We start from the raw sequence: 24,369 nt of genomic DNA on the forward strand, positions 1-24,369 counted from the left end.
CCACTTACAGTGTGAAAGATGCCTCTGAAAAAAGGTGCAGACAAACAAGGGGCAATTACAGACCAGCATATAAATCTATGGCCAGCAGCCATATTGAGGTAGATTGGAGACAGCCATGCAAAGCGCATGCAGTATGAGTACACTGTGTTATTATATATGCAAACAGCCCAACAGCTTTTACAAATGCTATAAATACATGACAGAGCAAGACTATAAAGGCCAATGCTTGTGCAGGAAAATGCGTCCTGTAAAAAAACACATCCTCTAAAGCTCATAAACAACAAATTCCACAATGTAAATTGGTCCAGTTATTAAGATTACTAAGGTCTCAGGACTGTGACCGCACAGCATAATAAGCAAAGCACTGCTTAACTTCAAGCCTCCCACAAAAACTCTGCTTTAAGACTGCTTGTCTCTGTACATTCAGTAGACAGTTATGTAATAAAGAAGTGGAGACAAAGAGAGAAAGCAAGGAGGGTCATGTTTCTCCATGAATTAAGTCATTATCAGTCCCCATGCTTCAATAAATCTTGGTAAGAGGAGAGGTGCACAAGGCCTAAAAGGTATTTATGAAGCACTCAGAATCAAAGAGAGCTGACTGTAACCATGTTTAATGTGCTCCTTGGTGGTAGAGACTTTTAAACTCACTAAAGGAGATTGCAAAGAAGCCACAAACACACTCTCAAAGAGTATGTGTTGAGAAAACACGTCAAGAAATCTCAGTTTGAGGAATTTATTTTTTTTTTTCAAATATTTGCATGGGACACTCTCCGTCTCATCTTTTTTTTTTTTTTTAACTCTTTTATGCAAATGCATGAACTGACTCAGCAACATCGTGGCTTGCACCAAAATGCCCTCTTGGTGCAAGTCAAGAGGGTAAAAATTACTGTGGGAAATTCCCACACATACACTCATCTGAAATGATGTGCTTTCACTAACAAGCTGTACTTTAACACTGGTTATGCTACATAATTCTCAACATACAGGAACAGGATAACTGGAGTCTCCACCTAGTCTGACTTCACCCCATGTCATTTCCTCTTCTGATGGTTGCGATTTTCTACTTCTTGTCTGACTCCCCTTATCGAACATCCTGCTGCTTATTTCTTTATCACTATACCAACTTCCTTCCACCTCTTTGAAATGTGAGCATTTCTTTGCATTTTTATTTTTTTAATGTAAAATGTGGCAACACTGCTGAACAGAAGATGTGCTGACAAAATTTAAATAGAGACTCAAATTGAAGATATCAACAGCACATAAGCTCATCAAGTGCCATCAAGAAATATTTTGAAATTTCCTATATAATATATTCATCCATCAATCCAACTCTGGATTGCAGCATATCAGAAACTATTTCAGCAGTTTTAGGGAAAACGTGGATGTGGAAAGGTCATACATCCATCAAAGGGCTTACACAGAGACAGACAACCACACACTGTCACATAAAAATTAGACATCTGATTGTGAAACTTAGTAACCGTTTAGAAGGTTTAACCAGCTATTAGACAAAGCAGCTCCGGAGGGATAAGTGAGCACTATTCTACAACGACACCACATACTGTGTTTCAAAGTTGGAACATCTGGTTAGTGCAGGCTTAGGTTCAGCTCTTGCTGCTTCAGACTGCAGACACATGTCTGTTGGGGTGAGGAGAGACAGGAAGAGGGAATGATTCAGTCTGCTGTAATTAGGGAATTTAAGCGGATGGATGTCAGCTGAGCAACTGAAGGTGAACAGTTTGCTTGGTTTTTTTTTTTTTTTTTTGTTATACAGTTTGTAAATTTCTTTTTGTTGTACTCTTTCAGGCATTTTTTTTTATATATGTAAAACATGTGTTCTGTGCCATAACAGAAGGTTGATTCCACACATAATAGAGCTAAACAGTTGTGGCAGAATACGGATGATGGCTGGATGGAAAGATAGATGCATCCACTATAAACTGTAGCCAGACTAAATTCACAGTCTGCACTGGCTTACTGACAAGTTGGACTGAAAGAGATGCTTGCAGCACAAGGGAATCCTCCTACTAACTGGATCGACATAAAAAACATCTCCAAAACATCAAAGATCTTCTCAAAGAAGCCAAGAAGGGACAAATAGAAGAGCAATGGAAATAAGGTCAGAAAGGCAGCATCTGTTATAAGTTGACAGACATGTGCATTAATAACCTTCAGTAAGCACTGTTCTCGCTGAACCTTTACATCCAACTTATTAAAAGAGTGGGAATGGACACAAATACAGACATTAAGCAACCATACACTCCAAGCTCTACACTAAGAGTGAATAAGAAACTGAATCGCTGATCCACTTAACCGTTGTTTAGGATTTTGAGAAAGGACATTGAGACTCAGTCATGTGGCGGTGAAGAGGTGGTGGACAGCTCTAACTATCTGGGTATCACACAGGCTAAAAGAAACCATGATGAAAATGCAAGATGGTCAGCTACAGCCAAACACCTTCAGAGGGTAAAACAGGTGCTCCAGAAACAACATCCAAGCCCTACCAGTCATCAGATACCCAGTTGCAATAGTACGCTGGATATGTAAAGAGATAGTCCAGCATCCTGAAACTCTTTGGGCACTGACAAGAGGAAAGGAGAATTGGTGAGTGGCAGAGCCATAACCCAGAATGAAACAATGAGCATCCATGAATGCACCAGGAAGTATCTAACTTGCCACAAGAGTGCATCAGGCAGTAGAAGCCAGACAATGACAGAAGAGGAAATACTGTAAAATACCAAGCCCTCCATGGGATGTACCATTAGCAGATAAAGGAAGTGGTTGACATCAAAAAAATCCTATCAGTTCCTAAAAACAACCAATTTGACTGACAGCAAAGTCAAGACCCAAAGCACCAGATCTATAAAGTTAAGAGTACCCATAGCTTACAAGACCTAAGATGCACAAAGTTTCTCTGAGAAAGACACAGTAGCAAGGTCTACATGCATGCTCTGAGACGCATAACTAAACGGTTGTGATAGCATACAGGAACATCTGTGTTGCGTATTAATCCACACTCAAATCCCCAAGTCCCGATGAGAAACAATTCACACTACAATGGCTTTGGAGATCAAAATGAAACATGTCAAATAAAACTACAAGCACATTATGAGTCATTTTGATCTGTTTTACAACACTAGTTGGCAAGGCCCTTAAGAAAGCCAGATATTGAATGAACCATAATGAACCATTAATCTGCAGAAAATTGTTTGCAGTTGGCCCTAATAAGTTTTGCCTCAGAACACTGAGATTTTTCGCCCCGTCATGTGGTTGTGTTTACGCCCGCAGGATTGCTGCAAATCACATAAACAGACTAATTTTAGGTTAAATATGTCAACAGACAAAGGTCCATTTGATTTACTCCCTTTTTCATCCCTTTATCCTCACTCTCCCTCTGCTTCCCACTGAATGCACTGCAAGTTTTATGGGTATGAGTGCAAAAAAATACTTTTCATACAGAAAGTCTTTGTGTAGTCTTAATTCGGGGAGGTCAAAGAGGAAAACTTAGCCCACAATTATAACAGGGAACAGCTGATGTCAATGCCAGTCCACAACAGCAAATTATCATACAGGATACATTATTTAGGCTAATTAAAGTTACTGTGCATATGCAAGCTGCTTTGCAACCCATTGTGCTATTCTGTGCAACTCTGTCCTCCTCAGGGTTCCTATTTATGCAAGCAGAGGGCCAGAACGATCCCATAACAGAGTCACACCACCATGTACAATTTGGACCAGATGAAAATAATCTTGTAGGGCTCCTGACTTTACTATAAACGAGTAACAAATTTTGTATTTTCACTCGAAGCGTACAAATAAGATCCTTAATACTCGCTCATACTAAATAATCCCTTGCGCAATGCCCCAATTTCGCCACAGGGATCAATCAAGTGTTATTCCAGGTTCTAATTTGCAAAAGGCTTTAAAGCCTTTTACGTAAGTGTCTACATGAGTCAATGGAATTGGTCAACATTTAGATTTCTTCAGCATCCTTCATACGTCAAGAAGATAAGCTGCAGGTCAGCAGCAGAGGTATGAGCTGAGCTGGAGGTTAAAGTGCAAAAAACAATGTTATTGCTCAAAGAATTAAACTGCATTGAGATTCTCGTCATCAAGATGGCTAACTTCAGCTGCAAGTGAGAGGCTGATGAAAGGAAATCCCTCTGCTTAAACACACACACACACACACACACACACACACACACACACACACACACACACACACACACACACACACACACACACAGCAGTTTTCTCTTTCTACCTCCAGCTTCTCCCTGCCTTCTTCTCTCATCCCCTCTCATTTAACTCCCACCACCATCCCATCTCTGGGTTTTCTGTGCCACGCTGCAGGCTCTCCAAGGCTCCTCCATTCAGTCCTTTCTAATTAACAACACAGGAGCAGAAGCACAGAGAGAAACTTCCAGAGGAGACATCCCTGCTTAAAGACAGAGGCAGCACACACACACACAAAAGCACACAAACCTCTCAACACATACACACTGAGACTCATGAAAAATGCATACACATATGGATAGATAGGTCTGTACTGTACTTCCAAAGCACATACTGTATGACCTACTTTATATGCAGCACTGAAGAATCCCAGGAAGGAGAAATGATATACATTTGAGGTGGTCGTAGCTTTATTCTAAAGGGGAACTCTTGAACTGTCAATGTTAGTAAAAAGCACAGTCGTGTAGAGGATGTGAGAGTTCTCTGTGGTTTCAGAGCAACTGATTGCAGAGTTGAAGTCCACAAATCCGTACTTGTGATTGATGTGGGACAGCTATGCTAAATACATATAAGAAGCAAACATAATCAATCACAGCCTTGGCTACAGATCCTCTGCAAGCTGCAGTCTCACTCCTCACTATAACACTGATAGTCTGTGAAGTCTGCTGAGAGTGCAAAGTAGATAACTAAGGTTTTCTGTCTCAGTTGACCAACTCGGGTCACGATCAGGTTAACAGCATGGGTCAGACTTGTGGTGGCAGTAGTGTAAAACTGATAATGGCTTGACTGAAAGGGAGCAAACCACATGCTTGCTTCTGCCCCAGCAGTTTGAAAGCTGAAATTTAACAATCACAAATATAAAATGCAAAAGACTTTTACCATTCTCATGTCTGTTCATTAAATATGAAGATACAGGAGGTAGTCGACTTTGGCCTCAATCACACAGGTCTAGAGACCAGTCAGTGACACCTTGTCAACCACAGGCCACTTGAGAAAATGTGTATCCCACAGCTGTTTGACAGAAGGTTATAACTAGGTGACACTGGTCATAAAGAAGTCCAAGGTGGTGTACCGAAAACCTCCTTGTGGTTGCTTTGGTCATTAGCAGATTGCCACAGCTGAATGGAAGACCCAGACTTATCTGCAGACACTTACCAACTATTCTTGGAGTGATAGTAATATTACGACCTTTATCACCATCAAAGTAAAAGGTGGGCCTTTTGAAGCAGTAAAGCACAACTTTGGTTTCCATTTCTGGTTTAACTACATACTGCTTTGCGAGCAGTTGTCAGGTTTTTCCAGACAGGTTGCCAGGGCACGAGTCTCAAAGCCTGTTCGACTGAAGCCTCAGATTTGCATTAATGCTGTGGCCATGTTAACTTTTGCTGTGTTTATTCTATTTGGCCTGACTACTCCAGAAGACTTTTGAAAAGTTGGGAAAAACTTTGGTTTTTGGGAAAACACCCAGGTTCACTGGATGATTACATGCTTGGCCTTCCCACTGTTGTCATTTGTCATTTGCCAGCAGAAAACATCTGCCACAAATGCCAGTGGACAAAAAAATTATATAAAATCAACTAGAGCAGGGCGATATGACCAAAAATATTTATCACGATATACATTTGAAAGTTTGCAATAACGATATAACTGACGATATAATTGACACTAGACAAAATACTACACAACTCCACAACTTTATTAGTGCAAAAAAACCAAAAACCATCAATGTATTTTCACTTAAACAAGCAGCTGTTTTTTATTTGCATTAAAGTTGTATAAAAATTTAACAGTGCAAATGCAAATTCCTTGCTGACAGTTTAACCAAAAGGCATTTCCAGTGGAAACTGGCTGACATATCCTCAGCATAACAAAGTATAATATCCACAAAACCTAAGAGGTTATACACACACAATACGGTAATATTATGTTGAAGCACAGTACGTATCACTCTGCGAGGCTCCTGCCTATGATAGCCGTAATGCTCCGACAATCCATCAAGCGGTGCAGCTTTGTAGCTTAGCAAAGTCGTACTAAAACATTTGACAGATTTTCGAGCGCCGTGTACCACATAAAATCGTTTCGAGGTCAGTAAACACAACCAGATTTCATACATAAGGCCCACTGGATTATAAAGGGCACTGTCGATTTTCAGAAAAATCAAAGGATTGATTTTAAGTGTGCCGTATGTTCCAAAAAACATGGTAACAACGACGGCCCACTAGCATGCTCTACCAAAAATAGTGCTTTGTTGTGTATCTGACGGATGAAAGCTAAACCAGTCCCACACCACTGAAGTTGCAGCATTTTTACAAACCAATTCTGGTTCATCAGTTTCATTCAACGATCTGCTTTCATCGCCATGCTTTTTCCGCCGTGTGCGTATGAAAACAAAGGCACTGTGTATGCACGTTTTACCCATATTCTATCGCGATATTTAATTTTTCTATCGTTGCCCAACATTATACCTGTATGATATGGCCCAGCCCTAATATCAGCTCTCTTGTTTGGGAATGGGATCATCTCAGGTATCGAGATGTGTTCTTTACTGTGTTGTTCTGAGCATGTTTTACTTTAGATTTAACATTTAGGTTTAACTAATAAAATGGGAAACAAAATAATAAGGTGATTGATGTTAGTTCAAAAAGACACACACTGATACCGCAGTACATTTGTGCAGCAAGTGGTACTTTCATAATCTAATTTGCACCTGGATTTCTATTGATTTTTCAGATCCAATTTCCAACAGTTTGCCTTCTGGCTGTTTGTGTTTGAGAGTCAGCAAACAGGCAAAAATAATCAGATTTTATAGCCTCTTAAATCTCATTTATGGTAAACAGTACAGGCGGTAAGCCAAAGTTTTTAAGCATTTAGACTGGCGGGCCAATAGATCAGATGTTTATTCAGCATGTAATTGTTTTGAGATTGGAGAGACTGTGGAGCACAAAGCTTTTACATTCACTTTTGATGACATGAACATGACCGTGCTGGGATTTGAGGCACATGCTGAGTCAAAACTTTCAGACATACTGCTCTGAGTGCATTAACAGCTTGGTATAGTCCAGCACTGACCCAGACGAAAACCACACCAGTGCGCCATGCTGAAGGGAGGTCTGTGTGGTACTGAAAGCATTCTCAATATCATTTGATATACTTCCATTTGCCACACGTGGCCTTGCTGGCATAACTCTGCAGCATGTCTTAGGTTCCTGTAGATTTACAGTAGAAAGGGGATGGAAATGTGGAATGTGCTGCCCTGAAAGTGAGTTAGAACATGAGTAGGTGTAGAAATGTTAAGCTTTCAACATTCAGGCTACAAAATGTGACCTGTGGAAAAAAAATACACAGTGATACACAAAATACTGCTGTGTCACCCTCCCATGCAAACAGCCTTAGGTAATTCAACACCTGGCGTCAGTAAAAATTGCATATACATGAACTCGACCGTATATCCCAATGCAGAGGATTCATCAAAATTCCTGGTATATACAGTACAGAGCAAAAGTAGCCAGCCACTCACTTCTTTTTATTTCTCACAGAAAACAGGTGCAGCTGTTTGTTGAAATGTGTGAAAGCATAAAAGGAAATAGAATATATAAGGAAAAAAATTGAGTTTGTATAATTTTAGTATAAGATAATATTTGGTCTGACCACTTTTATTCTACAATACAGCCTGAACTTTCTGGCTGACAGACCAACAATAGCACAAGCAAGAGTAGCTTACTGACTAGTTTTTACACCATAGTTTGTATATTGCCTCTAGCTGACAACAAAGCCGACTGCAGGCAGACGGGCCATGCCCAGATGGACAGCGCTATCCCCAGTGAACCATAAATTCTGCTTTAGGTGCATTTTTTAAATGTTTGAACAAATCATAGGTCAGTGTTAAGATTCTTTTAACAAACATTACAAGACCTACACTGAAAATAAGTTAAAAAACAGCCAATATCCTATGAAAACCTATGAAAGACCGCCTAGAAAACCTTGAGTGTTCAACACCACTTTAAACAGGGCTAGGCCAAGACTTTTGCACACTACTGTACATGTTTTGTCCTTTTCTTTTCTATAAGGCTATTTGGACTAGAGGAATACAAAATTTGGGATGAGCAAAAACAAAAATGAAGCTGCAACATAGCTATTGCTTGACTTTTGCCCTTTCTAGGGTGCCACTGGACCATTTAAACAAATATCTTATCCTTATTAGGGATGTCAACAACAAATTGTAGATATGACTTTTCACAATTCTTAAGACTAAATATTACACCAAAATTTAAAAAGCAAAAAACGAAATAAAACTCAGTGGCTTTGAAAATTTTTACCAGATTTTTAAAAATTGCTGAACATACAGTGTAAGAGCACATGAAACATTATACAGACTTAAAGTAATGATGGTAGTGCACTAATGTTATGAGCAACACTTGCTAAAGTTACAAGCTTTTGCTTTACTGTCTCTAGGCCAAATTATCATACATTACAATAATATTTCTTATCACCTTTATGCTGATGATATTCAGTATAACCATTGCAGAAATCAAGCAATGATTATTTGACAACTTCCTCCAGTTAAATACAGGTAAAACAGAAACGTTGCTGCTGACCATATGGTCTCAGAAAATAAGCACTATATCAACTTCAACTATATCAACTTCTTAGGCTTCTTTGGGAATGATATTTGACAGTTCATTGTCACTTGAGAATCACTCCAAACAGCTGGTTCAGAATTGTTATGATCTAAGAAATATTTCTATATTCAGACTACTAGTGTCAAAGGTCGAACTTGAGATGATTTATTGTGTTTATTCAGTTTAATTCAATTCAATTTTATTTCTATAGTGACAAATCATAACAAGCCTCAAGGCACTTTATATTGTAAGGTATCCTACAATAATACAGAGAAAACCCAAACAATCATGACTCCCTATGGGCAAGTGTTTTGGCAACAGTGGAAAGGAGAAACTCCCTTTCAACAGGAAGAAATCTCCAGCAGAACCAAGCTCAGGGAGGTGTGGCCATCTGCCAGTTATTTGGATTACTGTAACTGCCTTTTTACTTGTTCCAGCAAATCAGCTTTGGATCACCTTCAGACTGTACCGAATGCTAAGGCAAGACTTTAACTGGAACTAACAAAAGATCGCATTTTACTTCAGTTTTGGTTTCCAGTATATCGCTGACCTGTTGAAAGCTCATGCTTCTTCCTAAACACTTCAGTCTTCAGGTCAGAGGTTGCTGTTGGCCACACGTACTAGGTTCATAAAACATGGAGACTGAGGTTTTCAGGCAGGGGCACCAAGGTTGTAAAATTCCATAAGTCAGCAGACCCGTGCCTGAAGCTTTGCTGCATGTTGCTATTATTATCCTGTATCTTGATGCATTCAGTATCAGATCTACATTCAGGAAAACAGATGCCTTCGTGAAACCCCTACTCCTTTCTGTGACCCATTCTGGAGGTCATACTAAGCTTGTCAAGCTGGGCTTGACAGACTATAAGGTTTTCTCACTGTGGTTTATTAGCTCCAGCTGGCCTTTTATACCATAATAACACAGTTAAAGTCCTATTACTTTGGATTTTTACAATCCATCGGCCAGATATCATGGCAATCTGATAATGTAATTTACTTGTCATAATTTTTGTAAATCTCACTAAGCAGCCACAACCCGTAGTGTGAAGCTACTAACATGTATCGCCTGTGTAATCAAAGCCTGAGATGTATGACCCTAGTATTCAAGTGGACACCATCATTGTTCAAACAATACCCCATCAGGATTTTACAGCTAAGGAGTAAAAACATTAACGAACTTAATCACTGCAGGACACAACTATTACAAGGCCATATATAAACTACCTCCCAAATAGCAAAGCAACTTACTAGAACACCAGATGCCTATTAGTTCTAACAAAACTACCATTTGCTACAAACATCAGTGACCAGTCAGTGTTGGAATGACATAGATAGATTTCATTACTAAAGAAAAAACAATATAGTCATACTATATTAGTTTAACGGTGGCCAGCTGGAAAATATCGCCCAACCTTACTTCAGAGAAGCCATTAAAGTCGGAAAGTAGAATGATAGTCTAGCACATTTTTGGCGTTCATATGGAATTTCTTGTTATTCACCAAAATATCACCTGCCAGTTCATCTAAGACTTTTAACAGGTATCACGAGACAAACAATAAAGCCAAGTGACGTCTTCCAGCACTAGCTGGCAACAAAAGGGAGCCATTAAAGGGTGTGAACATCTTCACCAAACTTGGTACCACATATATTAACAGTTAAGATGTCACTCTCTGTTTTAAGCATTTTACCAACAAACTAACCAGCATGTGAAATATGAGCACATGCACACCACAAATGAATAGAAAAAGCATGGGTATACTGTTCTAAATTGGGCCTCTGAATCAGCACCAAAACATCCTTGGGACAGCAACACACAAACACATACACCCCTCTCACTCTCCCTTGCCCTATCCCCCTGACCCCTCAGTTTCACCCCCAGTGGTTGTCCGGGAGACAGATCAGACTGTACAGCCTGTCTAGTTTGTGGGGCTTAGAACGAGACAGGATGTCGCCAAAGACCTCTTTAGCAAAAAGAATGACACACGCACAAAGTAACGTCACAAAGGTATGAATACACACATTAAAATGCACTCTCTCTTTCTCTCACACACACACACACGCTTGGATGTTCTGGAATATGTGACTCAGCAAGACCCACAGGGGCGCAAAACAGCAAAGACGGATGGTATCACTTAACAACTCTACACACTGCAAAAAACGTCTGAAGTAACAGTCTTACCCCTTTTCCTAAGTTTTCTTAAAGGAAACCTATTACATGCCATGTGTAGATTAGAAAGGTGTTGACCACTAAAAATCATTCCATCTGTCTAAAGCCCTTCATGAACAAACATACAACATAGCAAATACGGCCCTCGTTACTAACCTTTTAAGTAATGAGTTTTGATTTTCTAGGCACAAAATTAAGCACCTTCCAAAGTCATTAGAGTTTATGAGGGCAGAGTGAATCTGTGCGCACGCTTTCACGGTAATTGATTCAAGATTTTTCAACATATTGTTAGTAAAAAGCCAGGGGATCACCCAAAGTCAAGAGGTGCCATCTCCTAAAGAACATAAATGTCTCTCAAAATGGTGATTAAAGCGCTGACCACTGGGACTGATCAAGCATCTGTTAGAAATCCCTGAAATAAAACACTTCTGAGCTATTTTCACACATGATCTCCAGGAAATGCTCTTAAACCTATTGGGACATTTAACACAGAACAAGGGATTGTTTGATTCAGATGCATTGCCACAATTGTAAATATTCTATTTCTTTGGCAATGGCCACAGATTTGTCATTTTCAACAATTTATCATTGCCATATTTTCACAAGCAGACTGCATGCCAACTTGACCTGCCTCAGTCGTAATGTGACGACTCCATCTCGCTGCAGTTTTATCGCGCTCTGGATGCACCAAAGTCCATTTCAAAGGCCACAAGATCACAAGTTCGTTTCACATGTTCGCAATAATTTTGATCGTGCCTCCGCCTCCAACCCCCGATTTCCCTGGTGTGACTCTAATGTAAGGGAGAGTGTGCGGGACTATCAGACATGACGCCCATGAGCTTGCTCCAAATCCAGTAGGCACTTAGATGCAACGTTCTCACTCGAGCACAATCGAAAACCACACAGAACAGGGAGCTGGCAGGCTAGAGACCAATTTAATGGAAAATTAGCATTTTCACCTGCTTTCGTGTGGGTATGACCTGTGTGGGATGTTCAACAATAGATGCAGAAAATAGATTTCTAGCTCTGTGACTTTTATTCTGTCTAGAAAAAAGAAGAAGAAGAATGTACACAAGCGGTGGGCGGTTGTTGACCAGGATGCTACAAATTCAAACTGGTAACTCTTTGCATTTTCTTTCTCCTTTCTCATCTCATCCCCATCTTCCCTTCTTTCTCCCACTTGCCTGCTCAGCCTTGCATGGATGTCTTGAATACTAACAAACTAACTGGCTCTGGGCTGCAACCAAGCATTCACTGAGAAGGGAAGCATTTACCAATCCTGCAATCGTCAAGCCGAGCTACATGTTTTGTGATTTAATTGAGCTTGTGTAGCTGGTGTAGCGCATTTGAGCGTGTGTGAGCGGTGGAAGCAGTCCTCCCCCCCTTCTGCTGCCCTCCGTGCTTCTTGTTGACTGGGGTAGCTATTATCACAAGCAGGCAGATGTATGAGGGCCACAGATGAGAGAGAGGGGGGCAGAAGAGGCAGGACACCGAGTATAGCGTCAAGCTGAAAGAGAGAGCAACGGATTTTAATTTCTTTGAGCAGGATCAATGACTGTTACTCACAAGGAGTAATGTACGTCACAATAATTTATTGTTTACTTGGATTTAGAATTTAAATTTGTCCTCGTCACAAGGAGCCGATTCGCAGCGAAGCAAATTTTTAAAAATGCATTAACTTGAATTTATAAAAAAAAATTTATCAAGCAAAAAATATTCACTAGATCAAGTTTCATTACTCGTTGCATGGTCCTGAGGCATCCCTTTAGTCTCTAAGGAGGCTGTGATGGTCACGTTATCAGATTTAATGGACTAATGCCAAAATAATCCCTTGATTAGTCATTAGTGAAAATAATCTATATTCTTTGCTCAGTGGCATGAAAATTAAGCACTGGAACATGCAGACGCAGTTACTTTTCCCTTTAGACCAGCTAATTGTGTCTTAAGCGAAATACAAATACACTGAAGCGGCATTTAATTAGTGCAGAACTGCAGAGATCACTCTCAATCTCAAACATTATGAAAATGGTAAGAATCACTGTGTGGGGCTGAAAGAAGCTAAAAGAATACTGTAAAACACACTTTCTCAACCAATATGTAAATAAAAACACAGCTAAACTACTTTTCATTCACTCACATGTACACATTTCTCATTCATAGACAACATGCAACACACCAAGCTGCAGGTTTGCTTTCAGATGATGCTGGTAGTTCCCGTGTTGTGCTTCGCACCATAAAATCAAACGGCTGCCCCTCTGTTGGTCTTCCTTGGTCTCTTGTGTTCTGGGGGCCTCTGGATGTCTGGAGTTTTGATCTCCTCCATACCTGCTTCATACCCTGGAGGACGGGGCTGTGGCCCCCCCACACCCTCTAGCAGATCATTACATGAAGGAACCTTTTAAAAAAACAACAACAAACAAGCGCGTCCATGCTCACAGGTGTACACACGGGTGATCACAACCACAAACTACACCCTTTTTGGCTCCTACCTCAAAGCACACTGTGTTCTGTTGATCTTATGTGCTGCACAATAATGTTTAACATTTAGTATTTACTGTCATATTCCCATATATCATTGTGATGTTGTTTATTCTATTACTCTTGTTCTCTTCTGCTTGTTTTCTTTTTTCTTTCTCAGCAGGTGATCCAGGTGATCGATATATGCATTTTTTTTTCTCTGCCCGTTCTGTTGGTTTTTGTCTTTTGCCCTTCTCCCCCGTCCCTCTTCTCAGCTGTTTCTCTTTCCCTCTTTCTTTCTCCCCTTCTTTCCCCCAGTCAAGTCTGTCCCATATTCAGCAAGTGAAAATAAAACAAACAATAAAAGGTGAATCAAATGGACCATTACGGCAAAGCTGGGATGGTCAATTTGGTAAAGTAAAAAAAAATAAAATAAAATAAAAAAATAAAATAAAATAAAATCAAACTTTGATGAGCACTGCTGCAGATGATTTGATGGTTAGAACAGAGTATCAGCAACCAACAGCAATCACTGAGGAAAAGTGTGACAAGCTAAAGAATAAGAGTGATCTTTTTTTATTATTAATATTTTTAACTTTTTGCATCAGTGTAGACATAAAATTCATCATGACAACGCTTTCTGGCTGGCTGGTGCATCTTTTGCAGTCATTGCTCTCCCATGCAACATCCTCTTTTGTGCAATTAGTCAAATACTAATTCATTCACGGCCCTATTCATTTCATATCCAGTGCCTCAATTGCCTGCTCAACTCTCCCTCAAAGTTAAATATTGCTAGTGTGAACAGGGAAATTATAGCTGTAATCAATTCTTTTGTCACTCACATTAATGAGAGAGTAAAGTTGCTATCATGCCAGCCAGCAGAGCAGAGCAATTATTCACGCTCAGCATACCAACAGGAGCTCAAAAAAGAAGAGGGTGGGAGGTTATGTGGAGGAAAACTCCGTGTACCATCAACACACCTTCTTTCAGATCCAGTTTTTCGGTTTTACAGTGCGCTGGCAAGCCGATGCACCACACAGTTATCCACATGATTCATAGGCAGCAAGGAACGCTGCCAGGGAGGACTCCTCCATAACAGATCGATAAAATCCTGAGCTGAGCAGCGATTTAACTCCCACATGGCCATCACCACAGTAGGAGGAGAGGAGGGAGAGCCCTTTGGATTGTGGGAGAACATCACAGGACTGTAGGCATTCTGTTTCTGCTGTATCATCCTACCTGAAGCGGACAGTTTTTGTTTTTGTTTTTTTTGGGGGGGGGGGGGGGGGGTGTAATGCGATCTTAAATTATAACTGGAAGAACCAACTCCTCACGCCAACAGGCTGGCGCCAAGTGCCAAACAACAAACACACCAGGAATAATGTAGATCTCTGACTTATTAAAGCATTTCGATATAAGGGGAGGACATGAACTGACACTTGTTAGAAGTCACAACAGTTCTGGGGTTTTGCATTTCTACATAATCAAAATTTTAAGACTGTCACACTGTCTGATCTTCGGTTTAAGCATCTTGCAGCAGTCAGAATATTGTGACCTTAAAAATAAAATTCCACCTGACATTTCTTTATCAAAATCAAAGTAAATCTGCACACAGAATCTCCAAAATAAGGATTTGAAAAGAGGTGTGTTCAACAACTCAACTTCTACATTTGCATTAGATATTTTTACATCGTTGTTAGAGCCAGTTAGTGTAGATGGTCCTTCCAATTCCATCACATTAATTGCTTCTTGTGAATCTAAATCATAACATGACCTATATCAAACCTCATGGGGGGTCTCAACTATGAATGCTACTAAGTCTTACTTTAAGTTTAACCCTACTAACTAGTCTAAAGTAAACTCTCATTGGCATTAATTCATCAAAAGGTAAGTAAATTAATGAGTCTGCAAAACAATAACCGGCAGACGTGCATCATTTTTAATGTCCCTGCTAATTCTACATACACAACAGCTACAAGCACTAAACAGTTAAAAAAAATCTAAACTATGTTTAGATATTTTTAACCTTTAGCGTGGTGTACACAGCATCTGTGTTCTGTATAATACACTCCCTATAGGAGGATCACTGTTGACCACTAAACTGTCACATGCTAACAGCTAACTGCTGACAAAAACAGCTGCAGGGCAAAAACGCTCAGTCATACAGCGAAATAAGCGAACTCACTTCCTCGGGGAAACAACTGGATGTCTGCTGTCATGAATTCACAGTCTGAGGAGGTGGGTCAACATATGAACTGCTCATTAGAGAGGTCACGACCTTTCAGGAGCTATTATGCTCTGCTAAGCTGGGAGGGCATTCGAGGAGACAAGCATCGATCTAGGCAGGCCATAGCGCTGCAGAATGAGCCCCAAGAGAGACAGACAGATGCAGGCTGACTGCATTCACAGAACAGATACAGTATAAGTTTATATAACTAAGCACAAGTGATTTTTTTTACATTTACATGGTGCTTACAGTCAAAATTTAAGAAAAGCACATTCTTAAAAACGGGTTGCAGTCAGTTCAGACATTGCTAAATAAGAGTCAATAAAATTGAACTGCAGGAAGACATTTAAAATCTGACATTACATTAACAGCTCTGTCTGCTTCAGGTAACCTTTAAAATAAGTAGGAGTACCAAAGTAGAACTGAAGTGTTCTTAAAAGTTTTGGTTTTTTCTAGAGCAAGACTTCATGTGATACTTCTTTTACGGTTTTCTGAAATGTCTCAGTCTTCATTCTGAGGCTACTAAAATGAATGGAGAATACATCAGCTTACCGGCGCAGCTCATCTATACACAATGGAAGGAAAAATTGTCTGAATTCTTTATGACTATGTATTTAGTTTCATGTGAAACATTGAAACATGTGACCTGAGATTTTATTTCTGCAAACTCATCATTTGGGATCATTTTGGTTTTAAAGTGAACAAAGCCAGCAAACTAAGGAGCTGTAAATGAAGCTATGAAAGATACAACTGCAGCCACAGATCACCAGTCCACTATTTGGACTGGCTATCGTGGAAATGTGCCGAACTATGGGTGAACTACTCAGCTCAGTTCTTTTCTGTGTTTACTTTGGTATGCCACAATAAACAGCTAGGGGTAGAGCTAATGTGGCATGACTGCAGCAACAGTTTGGAGGCATTTCACGCCTGTTACACCAGCAGCTTTTTTTTGTGTTTCCAAAAGTTTTTTACCTAAGCAAAAACTACAGCCAAGCTGGCACAACTATGAGCAGATGCCTAAAATCAAGGCCTTCCTCTTATTTTGGCTGCTTCCTTTAGGGGCCGTCACAGAGAGTCATCTGCCTCCATCTCACCCTTTCCCTAGCATCCTATTCCAGCACACCCACACTCTGCATGTCCTCCTTCACTAGACCCATGAATGTGGTCGTCGTCTTTTCCTCCAGCCTGCCAGCTCCATATTCAACATCCTTTGTCCAACATATCCACTCCCCCTTCTCTCCCGGTCATTCCTGATCAAAACCTAAAAAAACCTAAATTCCCGATATCAGTATTGAATCGGAAATGGAAGAAGTCAAAACTGTGCATTTTTACCTGCAGCCTGAATAAACAAACAGGTGGGGATAATGTGATGATAATTATTAATGGGCACAACCTGTCTGCTTAGAGCAAGCAAATACCTTACCTAACGTGGGCTCTGGGATAGCGCCCTCTGTGACCACTCAGGTCTCTACGGCACTACATTTGGTACCAAATACCCCATAAAACTGCTTAAAACATGATTTAAAATTCAGCAAGTCCTCATTCTTTTGAGTGTGGACAGACATCGTGCCTTCATAAACATGCTCCATAACAGTATGGTAGCTCCACTGAAGCACATGATCTAACAAAATGCATTCTGGTTACAAGCACAAAATGTTGTATTGATTGAGTGGTAAAAGTAAAAAAAAAAAAAAGCCAAACACCTCACACATGTTTTGTTTTACTTTTAACTGATGTCCTCCTTTCTGCCTGTAATAAAAACTAAATCCTCTCGAGTCCTTTATTAACTGAATGTAAAGATTTCGTGTTTAGACTCAGGCCCGTGACCAACAGTAACAACGTCCGAAGCATACTTGACACGTGAGCCACCCTGTAGAGATACTATGGTAAAAAGCAGGCAGCGTGACGCCTGCTGGGACTTGCTGGCACCCGGTTCTGCCCCTGCCAGTGGCTTCCGTGACATCAACAGACGGTCAGACACCCCCTGATCCAGACAACACACCTCGGGAAGCAGAGCGCAGAGATCCAGGCTGACTGCTCCTGCCGAGAGGAGGTGGCACATGACATGTGGGATGCGCGCAGTTGGCGGTGTGTGTTACTAAATATGTGTGTCCGAGCCTGGTGGAGAGACACGCTATCGTGCAAAGAAGAGCTCTAGGGGAGATAGAGAGAAGGAGTGATAGATCATTTGTGAAAGCTCCATTCATTGGTAAAAATGGCTGAGATGCCAGTTACTATCAGCATGCCTGCGATGGCTGTCTCAGCTGCCAGGGAAACAGCAATCTGTGGTTCACATTTTAGTTTAGGAATGAGAGAAAGAAAAGACAGCAACTGTGAGAGCATTACTATAAATGATTCTCTCTCGCTTCTCCTCTATCAGCTGCAATCTCTCCACACTGTCAGCCTAAACCCGTCTATGAATATCAGCCGTTTATATAGTGTCTAACATATTCATCCTAAGAAGTATTTTCAAACCACGTTGCATATTTAGCCTCCAGTGGAACTGATAAGTTCAGGGTTTTTTCTATTTAATATCAACCTATTTAAAGAATTTGTTTTTATGTTTATGATTTGGTGATATTCACAGAGCTTATTCAGTGAATTTTAATTACATTGACTACGTTCCCTAAAAATTTGAGCAATAAGCAAAGTTGCACTTGCTGGTTTTTCAAACAACAGGGTCTGGCTGGTCATGATAATTCAAGACTTTACTTCTTAGACTGGGTTTGATACTACGAACTCTAAAAGACTTGGTGCATAATTTAATCAAAATAGCATACAATGATCACCTAATGTGTCTTCAACCTAAATGTTCTCAAGGTAAAGGTTACATGTGCCATTTTTACAGGTAACTGTAAAATGTGATGGATTATGAGTTGGATGAGCTACTACATCACTGATGTTTTGGGCATGTTACATTTCGTTAACTCATTTTTTTAAAGGACTTGCAGTTTTATGGTTGATGTTTGATTCTTTCTTTGATAGAAACATTTAATTCATCAGGTATAACTTGATGTTTCTTTCTGATCTCAGGGCTAATATTATGATATTGAATCAGGTACGATCTGCACCTGACTTATGTATCTGCAGCCAAGTTAATTTTCTTCATGTAGTAACTAATGGAAAACTTGTCATTTACCTCCAGGCAAAATGTCAAACAACTTTCTCCTAAAAGTTTCTTTAAAGCACGGCTTCTCCATTTTCCATTTTTCTTTCTTGCTTCCTGAAATTAAGTGTATGACAGACGAGTATTTAGAGATAAAGCAGACAAGCTGTTTGGCTTTCCACTGGGTTAAACAATGCTGTAATTGGCAGGTGTGTACATGAAGAAGAAAGTGAGCTTGTCTGATCTCATTAGGGAGCTTTTAATTCTCCTCCTCTCCACTGTCAACACTCCTGCATCATTAGATGTAGCTGACAGGTCCACTTTGTATCTCTAAACACAAGGTGCTCCCCTGTGATTTTTAAACCATTTTTCTGTGTTACAATACTTAGCTTTGGCAATTAAAACAAGAAAGGAAAAGGACTGAATATATGTGCCATAGCTGCATAATTTCAAACTCAAATATTGATACACATGTGATTTCATATTCTACTTTTTCCACAAACTGATTTGGGATTATCTTGCTGTTAAACGAAGAATAAAAACAGTTCAAGGACTTAAGTGAAGCAATCAGGACACGTCTCAGCCTCCCAATGAAAAAACAGGTGATTGCAATTTTTAGATTTTACTTATTTCGCTCATCTCTTTTATGAAACTATATTTCAGTCAAGACCTCTTAACCTAAATAGGATTGTTATTTTATTATATCTAAACCATTTTGGGCCAATGTTTTTCCTTCTATTGTCCAATTTTGGTGAGAATTGTAGCTTCAGTTTGCTGTTCTTACAGGAATGGCACCTGGTGAGCTCTTCTGCTGCAGTAGCCCGTCTGGTTCAAGAGTCAATGTGTTGTGCGTTCAGAGATGCTCTTCTGCATGCCTCCCTTGAAACGAGTGGTTATTTGAGTTACTATTGCTGAGGCATTGTGGCTTCAGTAAGGATTTTTTTTGTTTTTTGGGCCTTTCTCTGTAAACCTTGGCAAAAAATCAGCACTGTCTGAAACACCCAGGTCCACCTGTCTAACACCAGCAACCATGCCACAGTTATGTCTAAATGCCATGTGTTACAACCATGTAACTGGGCTAATTAGATATTTGCATTAATGAGCAGTTACCTAATAAAGTGGAAGGTTAGTGTACATAAGTCTAAATGGGCAAGCACAGAGAATATGTGATTTAATACTAATAATACCATTATTATATATTAGAACACATAAAATCATAATAATAAATACCATCCAAAACATTACATGTAAAATCCACTCATAAAAAAAAAAACAACATTTCCTGCACAATTCTGCCTCCATGGTCTGTGAGAACTAATGCAATGCTCACTAAACCGTTTAATGACAAATCTAAAATTAAAGGTGTGGCCACTTTTTTAAAGCACGAGCATGAGGGCCAAAAAAAAAGCTGACCAAGGACACACAAATAATTGCACCCACAATCAATAAAAAGGTTTAATAACAAAGGAATATCACGGTCAGTACCAAGACGTGAACACATAAAATGTGAAAGTCAAACAATTATATCAATCCCACAAAATGGTCTATCACACACACACACACACACACACACACACACACACACACACACACACACACACACACACACACACACTCTTAGAGAAAACATCACATAAGAAATCACAAAACGGTTAGAACCCAAACCACGGTGTGATTTTTGGATTCGCATCAAAACCCCATCAGACACAGTGAAGGTGGAGCCACTTAATTACCACAAAGAGAAAAGGGGAGGGGAGGGGGGGGGGAGGGGGAGGCGTGCTATGTGAGAGGATAAAGGGATGAGGAGAAGGAGAGCTTTACTCACAAGCCAAAATCTCTGGATGCTGAGAAGAAAACATCCAAAAAAGCATTTATTTGTGTCCTTGTTCGGTCCTGCGTGCGTGCGTGCGTGCGTGCGTGTGCGTGTGTGTGTGTGTGTGTGTGTGTGTGTGTCTTTCCCATGGCTGTTTACAGCCCAGTCAGACACTGGGGACTGTCTGGAGTTCACACACAGGATTAAAAAAAAAAAAAAAAAAAAAAAGATAGAAAGAAAGAACACACACACACACACACACACACACACACACACACACACAAGCAATACACACAGTCTCAGAGCCATCTCATCCTCAGGCAGTCATAGATACAAACACACTCATTCATATGAAAATATTATCTCTCTTTCACTTATTAAGTAAAACTACACACAGTGTATCAAATTGGCTGAAGATTTTGTGTCTCAGAGAAACCAAAGTAAACTACATAGAAGTAAATAACTCTACTTTAAAGCAGAGAAATGTGGCTCGCTAAAATTAAACCCTTAAAACCTTTTTTCCCATGGCAGGTTTGAGGAACTGGTGGCATTTCAACTATCAACAGGTCGTTAGTTTGTATCATCATTCAGCTCTAACAGTGTAATTTAAGTTTCACACTGCAGAATTAGAAACTGAAGAAAGAATTTGTAACTTAAAGTAAGTAAGTAAGTAACCCGCATCTCTAGAAAGTAAAACTTAGACTAACAGAAAAACTGCAACAAGGTTGTGTCATTTGGTTTTATTTCTGCAAACAGCAGTGCCATAGAGCTGCTTTTTTTTTACTATGTTCTAAATTACCTCATAATCGAATTCTAATACAGTTACCATGAAAGTGAGATTTGAGAGTGAGATTTATCTGATCACTATCTGATTTATATATTGTGCTCTCTAGCGCCGCCATAGCTCTGGTTACAGAGTAAAACTGATGTTAATAATATCGCGGCTTTTGGATGCTCAGTCAACAAATCGCTCTGAAAAATGAAATTAAGTTATTTGGTCTCAAAACTAGTCTGAGGGTACTCGTCTGTATCAGTGTATTAAGGAAATAGTTCATCTTGAGTGAGGTTAAAAATAAATATATTTATATCGTTATTACAGTATAATTACTTTTTCCAAAGAAAACAAAATACGATCACTTCCTGCCAAAATGTAGCCTAAAGTCTATCAGATCAATTAAAATGTGCTCTTTTTATACAAATATAAGATGTTAATTAACAGAGTTTAATGTTGGTTATAAATGCTTTCTAACTTTAATAAAACTATTTTAAGTCTTTTTTCAAAGTTAAGCTAACGAACAGCTAGCAGCAGGTTATTGCAACTAATGAGTAAAATTCAGCCGGAATCACTTTTAGTCATGACTTCTTGCAGCCAAATAGCTTGCAATTGTATTCTCTTTCTTGGGATGGATTAGATAAGAATATAAATATCTTACTTCTGTAGTATAAAGTAACAAGTAGCAGTCAGTTTGATTAGCTTAGTTAGCACTTTAGCATGTTAGCTTTTTATGATACTGTTACTGACAGTATCTCAAAATCTGAAGTTAGTTGTCTCAAAATTTTGAGTTAATTCAAAATTTAGCAAATGCACATTTTGAGAAACTTGGAATTTTGCTTCATTAAATTAAAATTCTTATTTACTGATAGCAATAAAATAATTACTTTAAAAAAAACTGTAGTAGAGGCTAGCTTCTAAAAAAAAAAAAAAAAAAATCCTACTTTTTCCAAGGAAAACAAAAATGTGTCTGCATCCAGTCAAGAAGTTGCATGCAATATAAATCTCATGTGATTTATAAATGCACCACATTTTTAAATTCGTTTAATCCTAAACTAATCTAACCAACTTCGAGCACTGTTTAGCCTACTGTAACGAAAATAAAGTCCAGCTAATCACACTGAGTTATACCAAATTAAATTCTAGTCTAGCCTTGTTTTATGAAAATAAAGGACAATATTGGCAAAGCTTCTTTTTGTGTCAGCAAGATGGCAAACAGCATGCCATGCCTGTGTTTGACAGCAGTGGAGAACGACAGGAAGAGTAAACAAACTTGTGCTGTAGCTAAATGTCATGAACAGACAGTGTGTTAGTGTTGCTGAAGAGGAAGGATGTCGTCAGCACCTACCGGAGCAAACTGACATTTGCAGGTACATTTATATGCTGTTTAATGTGCTGCAGCAGAGCAGCTAATTAGCTTTCTAGCCTGCAAAACTGAATCAGCAGTGCACTTTCCCCCAGTGAACGGAGAACGGGTTGAATAAAGTGTCCGTCTATGAGTTTAATAAAGTGACGGTGCCCTCTAGTTTTTCCATTAATTGGACAGGATACAGTTATATTCTTAAACATTTAAAATATAAATTTATTCCTTAAGGGTTCTTTTTTTCCCCCCTTTAACAAAGGCGACTACATGAAAAATATTTTTAGAAAGAAAATATTATATAAAATATTTTAGATTATAATATCAATGACATTTCAAAGACTATGGATTTTCAAGTAACATGCCACAACCGATTCCACCCACATTAGTCTATGCTGCCACAGTGGCACACAGGTTATACAGTCAGGTCCATCGTTTGTTAGGAGTTTTGTATTTTGCCTCTGTACACCACCACAGTGGAGTTTAAATCAATCAATCAATCAATCAATCAATCAATATGTGAATGAAGTGCAGGCTTCTGACTTTAATTAGAGAGGTTAAAAATTAATATTTTAACTATAAAAAATAATTTGACAAACTAATTAGTACAATTTTAAAGACATGAACTGCTGTTAATGCCTGGATAAAAATCCTTTGCAGTCACCAACTGCAGTTTTGAACCCATGGACGTCACCAAAATTTAGCATTTCCTTCCTTAATATGTTCTGTCATCCCTTCAATGAATTTGCTGCTGGAATATCCCATGTCTTTGCCCTGAGATGCTCATGGGTTGCTTTTGCATTATGCATTGGGTCATTATCCATTTGCGCTGTGAAGTGCTGCCCCATCAGTTTTGCAGCAGTTTGCTAAATCAGAGCAAGGACTATAGCTCTGTTACTGTCACAATTCACCCTGATACCTCTATCAGGACTCATGTCATGGACACAGTAGTGGCACAGGTTCACTGGCAGCCACACATGGCCATTGCCTCGGCCGTGTTTGACAGATAGTGCGATATGCTTCAGATCTGGTGGCTGGGATAACTGCTTCAATGATAATAATAACAATAACAACATCAACAGTGCATCAATGGGAAAATTAGATCACCTTGACTCAGCTATCGCCATAAACTTTCACCATTGGGAATTCCTGACACCAACGTCCATTAGCACAATTCTTCTCCATACTTCACTCTTCCCAATGTTAAGGTGCCGGTTAAACTTGATTTTATGTATCCAAAGAGCCTTCTTCAGAGCTGTGCAGATTTTTAAGAACTTATAGATGTTTTCTGGGAAAGTCAAACCTTGCCTTCTTTATGTGGAGTGTAACCAGTTTGCAGCTCGTTGCAAACCCTCCAGATTTACATTCATGAATGCAGAAGAAGTTGCTTTTCTCTGCAATTTACATTCATATCCACTTGTTTTTTCCATGCACTGATGGCCTTCTTCACTTGTACAGACATCTCTTTGGGCTTTATATCAAAAAGTCCAGTGAAAAGCTTTGAATTGGCTCATGATAGCATCTCTACTTCATCTGTCATAAAAAAAAAAAACTAAGTAATGGACCTCACCTCAATGAAACTGCTTTTCAGCTAGTGGTCCAATTAACTTTGAGC

The 24,369-nt window shown here is 39.4% G+C and overlaps 1 protein-coding gene across 3 annotated transcripts in view; it reads right to left on the bottom strand.

Annotated features, from left to right (window-relative positions):
• Positions 1-24,369, bottom strand: part of anks1b (ankyrin repeat and sterile alpha motif domain containing 1B) — a 285,379-nt gene that overhangs the window by 237,544 nt on the left and 23,466 nt on the right. The window lies entirely within an intron of this gene.

This window comes from Rhamphochromis sp. 'chilingali' (assembly GCF_963969265.1).
Source record: "Rhamphochromis sp. 'chilingali' genome assembly, chromosome: 7".
Lineage (NCBI taxonomy): Eukaryota > Metazoa > Chordata > Actinopteri > Cichliformes > Cichlidae > Rhamphochromis > Rhamphochromis sp. 'chilingali'.